General features: G+C 46.6%; 1 pseudogene; it reads left to right on the forward strand.

The window, feature by feature from the left end:
- Positions 1-11,375: 11,375 nt before the first annotated feature.
- On the forward strand, positions 11,376-12,259 carry LOC147966343 (uncharacterized; annotated as a pseudogene).

The raw sequence follows: 12,259 nt of genomic DNA on the forward strand, positions 1-12,259 counted from the left end.
TGCGCAACGATGCCATTGATCTATCCAGTGATGAAGATCTGGCAGATGACGCTCTTGAGCAACTGATCAAGAGCAAAGAAGAAGCAGAAATCTTCAACAATTTGCCTCTCTTTGACGTGGCAATCATCCACGACTTCATCGATGAGTGGTTTGAAACGCCCAACCTCAGCTTTGAAGACCTGCAACTTCCCATTGGTCTCAGTGTCGCCTTCCATGGTGCCATTGCTTCAGAGCTAGCTCTAGCTCAGCGCATCGTCGAACTGAAGCAGAAGATTGACTTTGAGAAAGCTCAGTTCAAGAAGCATATGGCCAAGCTTAGTGTGCAAGAGGTCAAGAACTTCAAGATCATGCTGCACGAGCTTAAAGAAGCCTTTCTCAAGAAGCGTGAAGAAGCTCAAGGTTCTCGTGAGCGCATGAAGAGCCTGGCTGACAAGTGTGTGCAAGCCTAGAATGAGGCTGAGAAGCGCAAGGCCCTTGGGCGTCCTGGCATCGACCCCAGGATGGCTGCAAAGAAGAAGAAGAAGCCCGCTATGGTCGAACTCGATGCACCAAGGCAGGAAGCAGATCCCATTGTCTTCCCAACTAGCATGACTGGCTCGAAGCCAAAGGCCAGGTCAACCGCTTCAGAACTGAAGAAGACGAGGACTGCTGAGGCTGAAGCCAGAAAGAGGAAACATCCTGAAGCCTCTGCTACTGCTCCCTGCAAGAAGAAGCGGAAGACCAAGAAGGAACGGGCTGCTCCCACAGAGCCCTTGATTGTTGAACCCATCTCCATTGTTCGCCCAGCCACTGAACATCAAGAGCGCCAACTGACTTTCCATGAGCCTGCTTTCACAGAGGCTCATGAAGCTGAAGACTTCCCAGCAGCTGATCCCACTACTGCTGAAGACATTGGTCACCATGACCATGTCGAAGATGATGCAGTTCTTCCTCAGATCGAGCACCAACAGGTATCATCGCCTGTGCTAACGCACAACGAACTCATCAGCATTGGTCGTCCTTTGACACCAATTGCTCAGGATGCATCATGGGCTGATCACCCACAAGCACAAGAGGAAGATGACTTTGAGGCCCAGCCAACTCCAACTCCACAGGCGTCGCCAGCGTTACGCAGGGTTCGCAAAGGACCAAGGCCTCCAGTCTCTGCGTCTGAAGCTAAAGTTGCTGAAGACATTCCGGCTGCATCAGCCGATGAAGAAGAAACCCCAAGAGCTGCTACACCCCCGTCTCACCAAGAAGCTGTTCTCGAGGAGAACGTAACTGTGACCGACCCTCCAGCTCATCAAGTGGAGGTTGGGAATCTTGAGACTGCCACCACCAACACCAATGAAGCCACTGACGCTGTCATGGCTGAAGCCAATGTGGAGCCTACACCAACCCACGCACCAGAAGTCAGCGAAGCCAATGATACTACTGCTTCTGTTCCTGCGCCTGTTGCTGGTCCTCAGTTTGACTATCATGTTGAGCACAGGCCTCAGGTACAGAAGCCAATCCCAATACTGCCCAGGTTTCCAGGTCCTGCATCAGCACCTGGATCCTTCAATGTCAACGGCTTCAAAGCAGACAACACTTTCTTCAATAGCTCCAAGAACCCCTACTCAAGGGAAAGAATATCTTCTGATCGGTTCTGGAGCTATCCGCAGCAAAGCTATTACTCCTGCATTCTGTACAATCAAGGTCGCATCTTCCCACATAAGCGTCTTGACATTGAAGCAATAGCTGGTCTGCCCTGTCTGGAAGAAGCTCTAGATTGCTTCAAAGAGGTTGGATTGTTGCCGTTTGTCACCGACCAAGAGCACTGGAATGAAGAGTTGCTGCTTCAATTCTATGCCACACTTCACATCCGTGGGTACAACAGAGATCCGGAGAATTGGGTCCTGGAGTGGATGACAGGAAATGTTCATCACGAAGCCAAAGACTTTGATATCATTGAGCTCACTGGTCTGCCCACTCCTGGCGATCTCTACGAACCTGGCTGTCAGCTTCACAGTGAAGCTATGGAGAGCATCTTTCAGAAGCCTGAACCAAACAAGAGTCAAATGCTCAGTATGATGAAGCCATTGCCACAAGATGCTGCATATCCTAAGGAGTTTCTTGTTGAAGACCTTGAGTATCTGCCAATGACTATTTATCACATCATAAGGCGAACTCTCTGGCCTATCAAAGGACATTCTCCACATGCCAAGCTGGAAGGTGCAATGAAGACTTTGGTCTTCTATATTCTTCATGGCAAATGCTTCAATGCACAGGACTTCTTCATCCGCCAACTTGCTGCATCAGGCTCTGATCTTTTTGGCTTGAAGTTCTACGCTCCATGGATAATGCAGCTGATTAAACTCCACTCCGCTATCTCATATCAGCCATCTGCTCGCAATCATCGGATCTTTCTGCCTGATGTGGATATGTCCGTTGAAGCCATTTATCCTGAGCCTGCCAAGGATCCTCTTAGTCTTCAGAATACGGAGCATCAAAGTTTTTCTCAGAACATTGAAGGAGTTGAAGCAGTCACTCATGTTTATCCTTTGGCTGGAACTACACGTGCACCACATCATGCCCTTACTGAAGCCACCGATAGCATAATTGCCCAACGACCCAAGAAGCGCACTCGTGTCCTCAATGACCTAGAGCTTCTGGTGGCTCTTCATCAGAAACAAGATAGGCATCATGACTGGCTGAAGCGCCAAATGCAAAGCCTCTTGGTGGATGTTAACCGCATTCGCAATCTTGCCACCAAGAATGCCTTTGTTGCCCATGAAACCTCTCGACGCACCTGGAAAGGGCTGACGCTTATGTGCTCTGAAGATGATCTTCAGGAGGATGGTTTCTCTGAACGCTTCAAGTTTGACTCCACACCTCCTCGAAGGGCAGTGCTGCGACGAACTCCATCTCTTGAAGACTCTGAGTTCTCTTCCTCTGCTACAACCGTGAATGCCAGAGTGATCGAGGACGAAGACGATGCTACTTCACCGCCACCTCCTTCAGCACGCTTCGACACTGCTCCAAGTTCTTCTGCACCGCCGAACACCACCGACGACCCTGCTGCTTCACCTACTCTTCATGGGAATGAGTAGATGCTCTATGTCTTCAAACCTTTTTGGTCCTTACTGACAAAAGGGGGAGAAGCATATGAGTTTGATAGTCTTCAAGCGGGTCCACATGGGCGGTTGCTTTATATTTTGCCTCGTGTTTACAACTCTCGTTTTGATACATTTGGTTCTTTGAGTTGTAACACCTAAACTCGATGGTCGTCTGCTACTTATTTGCTACTTCGTGATGCGATGATAAATTCGCATGTGCAACGATAAATTCCGCACTTAGATCATTTTGCAGACGTCCATTTTCCATTATGCATGTCATTATCTTCACATACCTTCTCATGCATAATGAATTGTCATCATAAGTTGAAGAGGATCTCCATGAGTACAACCTGCCATGTGCATTTGCATTCCAAAAGCAAATTACTTATATGCACATCTTCAGGGGGAGCCCTTGCAACTTATGAAACCCGTTGAAAACTTCAACTAGTTTGTCATCAATCACCAAAAAGGGGGAGATTGTAAGTTCATCTAGTGCCACCCCTAGTTGGTTTTGGAGTATTGACGACAAACCTAGTTGAGGGACTAATGTGTTTGTGAGAATTGCAGGATAACACAGGTAGAAGTCCCTCATTGATTCGGTTTTCCTACCAGAGATGACCCCTAAAAATGTATGAAGACATTGATGTCAAAGGTGGTATATGAAGATATTCACATTGAAGACTATGACAAGAGAAGACATCGCATGAAGCCTATGGAGCTCGAAGACTTAGGTCTTTCGTAGTTCTTTTTCTTCTTTATTGAGTCATAGGAACCACCGTACTGTTAAGTGGGGTCCAAGAAAACCAGTCAGAATGACTGAAGTGATGCTTAACCAAAACCTATGTCTTCGAGTGAAGACTATGAGAGCGAATCTTGTCCAGAGTCGGACAAGTCAGCTTTGCTTGTAGCCCAAGTAAAGTTGCCGTGTGTGTTTGAAATATGACCGTTGGAACACATGTCAGTTCCTTAGTGACCCAGCGTCATTTCGGACAAATCGGGTCAGGTTGCCTAGTGGCTATAAATAGCCCACCCCTACAACCATAAACGGTTGGCTGCTCAGAGTTAGAGTACGGCTTTTGTCGTTTGAGAGCAACCCACCTCGAAGCCTTTGACAGAATAAATCCCTAACCACCCAGAGCCAAAGAGTGTTAGGCATCACTTAAGTCTTCTTGTCTGTGTGATCTGAAGACTTATTACACTTGAGGACTGTGAATCCTCCAGCCGGTTAGGCGTCGCGTTCTGAGCATCTAAGAGACATTGTGGATCGCCGGTGAACGAAGTCTGTGAAGGTTTGGGAGTCTACCTTGAAGACTTACCACAGTGATTGGGCGAGGTCTGTGTGACCTTAGCTCAAGGGGATTACGGTGAGGACTCAGTGTCCTGAGCTGCGTGTTCAGGACTGGGTGTCCGGGACTGTGTGTCCTCAGGTTTAAATACCTAGCCACCCTAACCAGACGTACAGTTGTCACAGCAACTGGAACTGGTCCAACAAATCATTGTCTTCAACGAGTCACTGGTTTCATCCTTCCCTTCCCTTCACTTACTGTTGGTCCTGGTGAAGTCATTGTATGATTGCACTATCTTTTGTCTTCACTGAGTGACTGCGTGTTCTGTTTGGCTTCATAATATCTTCCTACCTGATCCTTACTACATCGCTGCTATTAGTCATTGTGCTTTCACTTCATTGACTACCTGACTATGGTTTGCCTAGTGTAGTCTACCTTCCGCTGCATGGTAATAGGTTTATTTCTATCGTTTGTCTTCGAAACTTCCACGTTTCGAAGACTTTCATAAAAATCGCCTATTCACCCCCCTCTAGTCGATATAACGCATTTTCAAAACCACCACCCCTCCACCTATTCTCCGCACATCCATTTGTGTCGCGCCCTTCTCTTCTGTAACACCCCGGATGTAACTTTCCATATTCGTAACTCTGACTCTTGACTTTTCCGGAGATGCGATATGAGTTTCCCTTCATGGTTGGGTTTTTGTCTTTCATTTTGCATTTTGTTCATGTCATGCATTTCATATCATGTCATCATGTGCATCACATTTGCATACATGTTTGTCTCATGCATCCGAGCATTTTCCCCGTTGTCCGTTTTGCAATCCGGCATTCCTACGTCCTCCGGCGTCCCCTTTTGCCTCTTTTCATGAACGGGGGTTAAACTTTCTTGGAATGGACTGCGTTTTGCCAAGCAGGCTTGGTACACCACCGGTAGACCGCCTGTCAAATTTCGTGCCATTTGGAGTCCGTTTGATACTCCAACGGTTAACCGGGGAACCGTAAAGGCCTCGTGTGTGTTGCAGCCCAACACCCCTCAAAGCGGCCCAATAAACCTTCCAAACCCCCTCCATCCTCTCGGCTGTTCAATCACGATCGCGTGGCCGAAAACCGCACCTCATTTGGACATACCTACCTCCTTCTACCTATATAAACACCTTCCCCTCCATTTTTCGCGGTGCAAACCCTAGCAATCTTCCTCCTCGCGCCGCCGGACACATCCACCGCGCCGGACATGTCCGCGCCGCCGCCCCGTCCAATCCCGGTGCGCTACCTGTCCCGCGCCAACCGTCCAAGCCGCCGCGGCCCGCTGGACCCGAAACGGGCCCGCGGGGCCCATCCGCCGTCGCCGCCCGTGCCCGCGCCGGGCCCAAGCCGCGCCGCGCGCTCCGCCGTGCGCCGCCGCCTTCACCGCCTCCCGCCGGAGCCGCCTCCGCCGCCTGCCGCCGGGTCTCGCTCCACCGCCTCCTCGGCTCGGCCTCGCCCGCGCAGCCACCCGCCGCCGCCGCAGCGCACCCACCACCGCCACCGCGCCACCCCCGACGTCCTCCGTCGCCCAGCGCCGCCCCGCGCCTCGCCGGAATCGTCGTCGGAGCCCGCCGGCCGGATCCGGTGGATCGGGATGAGTTCCATCGGGAGTTCATCCAAACGCCTCGTCTCGTGCCCGGATCCGTCCATCCCGCACAATGTCATCCAGTTTTCCGGAGGTTGATTTTTCTCTAAGTCCCCAGATCTGTGATATTTTCAGGCCATGTTCATCGCAACATAACTCCTCATCCGTAGATCCGTTTTGCATGCGTGATATATCAAAATGTTCATCATGATGTGCTCTTCATTTTGTTCCATTGTGCCATGCTTGTTTGAGTCCATATTGATGCCCAAATTGTTGATGCAAGAGTGCTATAAATTGTTAGGTGCTGATTCTTATCAGAGTATGAGCATTTGTCATTTTGCTACATTTGTTGTGTGCTGCCTATGGGCATGAGCTCTACATGTATTTTGATCTATGCCATGCCATCTTTATAGGGGTGTATGCCTTGTATTTTTGTGATCTTTGTGGTGACTAGCACAAGCATGCAAAGTAGCTCTCGTGATATTGCTGATTTCAGGGACTTAGAATTTCACTAAGTCATTGCTCTGCTGTTATTTTTATGCCATGTATCCATGATGCTACAGAGTGATCCATGCTTGTTTTGAGTATCTTGAGTAAGGATGATTTTTACATATGGTTGTGCTATATCTATCCATGTCCCTGTTTGCAATTATGAAATGCCCTAGCATGACTCAATCTTGCTCTATTTTTGCTGTATAATGTTCCTGGCAGATTGTTTACATGTTAATCAATTTTTCCATGGTTGTTGTAGTTGATCCATGCATGCTATGAACTTGCTCTTGCCTTGGTTAGATTCATAAACATGTCTTCTTGCTATTGCTATGCTTATCTTGTCATGCATTGCCTTGTGTTGAGTGAATCGAGCTCACAAACATGCCTTCATAACTCTATTTTGCCATGCCCAGTTTTTCTGCTAAGTCTGAATCTGTTAACGAAACTTGCTATGTTTACATGGGTGCCATTATATTTTCTATGCCCTTTTGGCTATGGCCAGTAAGGGACTTTTGTTCTATGATTTGAGTAGATTCATGTCGTGTCTTGTATTGCTATGTTCTATTCCTGTAGCATGTTATTAGCTTGCTCTAAACATGTCTTCCTGATGTTAATTCCTTGCATGTTAATATTTTCACTAAGTCTGTGATGCTGATATCTTTTGCACTTTGGCCATGCTTGTTTGAACCTACTCTTGTGTGATTTAGCCGTAGCTCAGTGTTCATCTTTTTTCAAGCATCTTGAGTAGAGCACTGCCATATACTTTGTTGCTATGTTGGAGTGCAATAGCTTAGTTTCTTGTTGCATTCTAGATGGTATCGTGCTGTTAATCGCAGAATTGTGCCATTCTTGTTTCACTTGCCATTTGCTAACCGTGCATCCGATTCCGATGATCTTTATATCGACCGAAATCATCTCATCTTTCCAGCGGCACACTTGGTTTGCCAAGTTGAGGCCTGGTTCAATCTTTCCCTTCCGGAGCACGCATATGCATTGCATATCACATCCCGCATATCATTGCCATATTTTGCATCATGTTGCTTGCGCATTGCACCGTCATTGATTGTTGGTATTTTGCTTGTGTTCTTGCCTTGGGTAGAGCCGGGAGACGAGTTCGTGATCGAGGAACCCGTTGAGTACGCTTATGAGGATCAAGCTTTCGTCATCTCGGAGAACTTTGCAGGCAAGATGACCATACCCTCGAAATCACTTCTATCTTTGCTTGCTAGTTGTTCGCTCTATTGCTATGCCGCCATACCTACCACTTGCTATATCATGCCTCCCATATTGCCATGTCAAGCCTCTAACCCACCTTTCCTAGCAAACCGTTGTTTGGCTATGTTACCGCTTTGCTCAGCCCCTCTTATAGCGTTGCTAGTTGCAGGTGACGATGGAGTTTGTTCCATGTTAGAACATGGATATGTTTGGGATATCACAATATCTATCTTATAGAATTAATGCATCTATATACTTGGTAAAGGGTGGAAGGCTCGGCCTTATGCCTGGTGTTTTGTTCCACTCTTGCCGCCCTAGTTTCCGCCATACCGGTGTTATGTTCCTTGATTTTGCGTTCCTTACGCAGTTGGGTTATAATGGGAACCCCTTGACAGTTCGCCTTGAATAAAACTCCTCCAGCAAGGCCCAACCATGGTTTTACCATTTTCCACCTAAGCCTTTTTCCCTTGGGTTATACAGACTCAAGGGTCATCTTTATTAAACCCCCCGGGCCAGTGCTCCTCTGAGTGTTGGTCCAAACTAGAGCACCGTGCGGGGCCATCCCTTGGCAAATTGGGTTACGTTGGTTCTTGTACGTTTAGCTTATCCGGTGTGCCCTGAGAACGAGATATGTGCAGCTCCTATCGGGATTTGTCGGCACAGCGGGTGGTCTTGCTGGTCTTGTTTTACCATTGTCGAAATGTCTTGTAACCGGGACTCCGAGTCTGATCGGGTCTTCCTAGGAGAAGGAATATCCTTCGTTGACTATGAGAGCTTGTGATGGGCTAAGTTGGGACACCCTTGCAGGGTTTTGAACTTTCGAAAGCCGTGCCCGCGGTTATGGGCAGATGGGAAATTTTTAATGTCCGATTGTAGAGAACTTGACACGTAATTTAATTAAAATGCATCAACCGCATGTGTAGCCGTGATGGTCGCTTTCCGGCGGAGTCCAGGAAGTGAACACGGTTTTGGTGTTATGCTTGAACGTAAGTAGTTTCAGGATCACTTCTTGATCATTTTAGCTTCTCGACCGTGCTTTGCTTTCTCTTCTCGCTCTCTTTTGCGTATGTTAGCCACCATATATTCTAGTGCTTGCCGCAGCTCCACGTCACTACTCCTTTCCTACCTTTAAGCTTAAGAGCTTGTTTGGGACTGCTCTGCTCCATAAAAATCAGCTCCGCTCCCAAAATTATAAGCCAAACGGGGTAGCTCCACAATTTCCAGCTCCGTGAAAAAACCTGAATCTGGGAGTCAGCTTCGCACTTTCTGGGGAGCTACTCGAGGGGTACTCTGAAAATTCGAGTTTCAAAAGTACTCGTGGAGTTGGTGGGTAATTACCCACCACTGCCACCCATAAGTCATACCCCTTTGTTTTTTCCAACTCTTTTGTTTTTTTAGCCATCACGAAGGAGAACACCCTTGTCCTTTCGCTTTTAGGAGGCACAAACAAGAGACCTACAGCAGCCGCCGCCGCCGCCACCTGCATCGGCCGGTCGGAGCACGACGCCGGCGAGGAGACCACTGGAATGGGTCAATCCTGTGGTCCTCATCCTCCTCCCCCCCAATTTCTCTGCCCATCTCCACCATCCAAATCCCGTACCTTCGAGGATGGCCATGGCCCCGGTGATGAGGGTCGGCCTTTCCCGTCCCGACCCGTCCTCAACGGCAGCAGCCCCGTCCGTTGTGGCAGCCACCTCTTCTGGGTCGACACAGGCAAGACATGGGGGGACCCCTGCCGCACCCTCTCCTCCGAGCCATGAGCCAGCGTCCGCCATGGACGCTGAAGCTTCGGTCGGGCACACCACCGGCATGAGCGGCAACGTCGGCCAGATCGGCGCCCCTACCAAGAGACGTGCAGCACGTTCAGCCACTAAGGAAGAGCAGTATACCATTTTTTTCACTTGTGTTGGTTCTGTTGAAGATGATTTGTTTTCACAGTACACGACCATGTTCTTCAATTTGGACAAATAATTACATACAGTATATGTAGATTGAAGTAGTACGTCTGTAGCAACGATTTGTTGAGAAATATGTATTGAACTATCATGGTCAGGGTGATTCAATGGAGTGGACCGATGAGTACGTCCAAATTGTTTGTTCCTTGATGGTTGAACAAGTGGGACATGGGAATCGTCCCAACACTCATTTGAACCCTTTAGGCTATAACACTGTGTCAGAAAGGTTCTACCAGATGACCGGAATTAGTTTATCAAAGAAACAACTGAAGAACAAGTGGCATAAGTTAAAGGGTGACTGGTCTTGTTGGAATAAATTAATGAGGAAGCAAAATGGGACGGGTTAGGACAGTTCGAAGGGAGTTATTGTCATGGACAATGAGTGGTGGAAGAAGGCGAGAAAGGTTAGTGTTGTCACATACTACATTATAATGGTAACTGTAGTTCATATACATGTTATGTTGATGATTTTTCTTTTCTTTAGGACATTCCGGGATGTGGCAAGTTTAGAAAAAAAGCATCTTCAAAATCTGGAGCATCTTTCCAAAATGTTTGGTGATATTTTGAATGATGAACAAGATCATTGGAATCCCATGAGTGACAACCCCATTATACCCCCAAGTCAAGAGAATTTTATTGATGCTGATAATGTTGTTGGAGTTGGAGAGGAAGAGGTTCATGACATCCCTGATGATATTGGTAATGCGGTTGGAGGTGAGGAGGATGAGGTTTCTCCTTGCATTGCTAATGCAAAGAAAAAAACCTCGTGTTCTTTTTGAAAAAAATAAGAAGCCAAAGTCAAGCACAACACTTGTTATCCAAGATAAAATCACAAAGATAGCTGAATCTGCCGCTTCTTTTACTTCAATGAAGCAAGGAGAGGTGAAAATCAAGGAAGTCATGGATATGGTCTTGGAATGTGGGGCCGTGCACGGTTCCGATGAGCATGATATTGCCACACAGTTATTTGTGAAGAAGGACCAGCGGGAAATGTTCAAGACCCTTCCTAAAGAGTTTAGGTTCAATTGGCTTAAGAGGCGATACAACGACAAGTATGGAAATTGAAGAAGTAGTGTGTTGGCGCATGAATTTTTCTTACGTCATGTCATTTGAACTATTTGCTTTATGTATGTTGGAGTGAACTATTTTATCATTGTATGCCACTTAAACTATTTGGTTTATCTATGTTGGAGTGGACTATTTTATCGTTGTATATCACTTCAACTATTTGTTTTATGTATGTTGGAGTGAACTATTATATCGTTGTATGTGACTTGAACTATTTTCTCTATGTAATGTCACTTCAAATATTTTCTCTATGTATGCAGATGTCTGATAGTGACAACGATGATTCCGATGATGAGAGTATGAAGTTTTGCAATCTTGTTCTAGGTGCTGCTACACTTGCACAAGTGTATTGTGATACATATCTTGATAAGAATCCACCGAGGACATCAATTCTAAGTGGTATGGGATGGTTGCAAGAGACTTTGAGGACTCCGGGTGAATGCCTTTCACAACTTCGCATGAGCACGAAAGTATTCATGGACCTTCACGACTTGTTGGTGCGAAGGTACGGGTTAGAATCATCCATGCATGTGAGCATCTATGAAAGTCTTGCAATTTTCCTATTCATCTGTGGTGGCAATGAGTCCAACAGAAGAGGTCAAAATCGTTTCAAGCACTCGAGCGAAACCATTAGTAGGAAATTTGATGAGGTTCTGAATTGTTTGATGAAAATGGCAAAAGATTTCATTAGACCTAAAAACCCCAACTTTCCCAATGTTCATAAGAGGATAAGAGATGATAGACGGGCGTATCCACACTTTAAAGATTGCATTGGTGCACTTGATGGCACACATATTTCAGTGTCTCTGTCTCCTGAGGATAGTGTCAGATATATTGGGAAATCAAGGATACCGACTCAAAATGTTCTTGCAATTTGTGACTTCGACATGCTATTCACTTATGTGTCTGTGGGGCAACCAGGAGCTATGCATGACACTAGTGTGTTATACAATGCAATAAGTGTTGATGAAAGTTTCTTACCACACCCTCCAAAAGGTAACATGTTTGCATAAAATCAAACAATTTACTAATTGTTCAAACATGAAATGTTCATTAAAAAATAGCTCATATCATCTCTCCATTTATAGGCAAATACTACGTTGTTGATGCGAGATATCCCAATCGTCCGGGATACCTAGCTCCTTACAAGGGTGAGAGGTATCATATGCCAGAATGACATAGAGGTATGGAGCCCAAGACTCCAACCGAAAAATTCAATCGTGTTCACTCATCTATCCGCAATGTTATTGAGCGATCATTTGGAGTGCTAAAAATGAAGTGGCAGATTCTCTATAAGATGCGAACGTACCCGATGTTCAAACAAAAAATGATTGTTGTTGCCACTATGGTCCTTCACAACTTTATTCGTGAGCATAACAGTGTAGACTTGGACTTTGCTCGGTTCGACCGTGATCCTGATTATGTGCCTACAATTCCGGACAGGTATAACAAATTTGTTGCTGCCTCAGATAGATCTACCGCGGAACCGGATGCTCCGACCATGGATAAATTCCGTGATGAGTTAGCCACCGCTATTGCCTCTGGTTGGAAGTAG

The sequence above is a fragment of the Triticum urartu genome, chromosome 6A, assembly GCF_056163025.1.
Source record: "Triticum urartu cultivar PI428250 chromosome 6A, HENAU_Tu73, whole genome shotgun sequence".
In the NCBI taxonomy this organism is placed as follows: domain Eukaryota; kingdom Viridiplantae; phylum Streptophyta; class Magnoliopsida; order Poales; family Poaceae; genus Triticum; species Triticum urartu.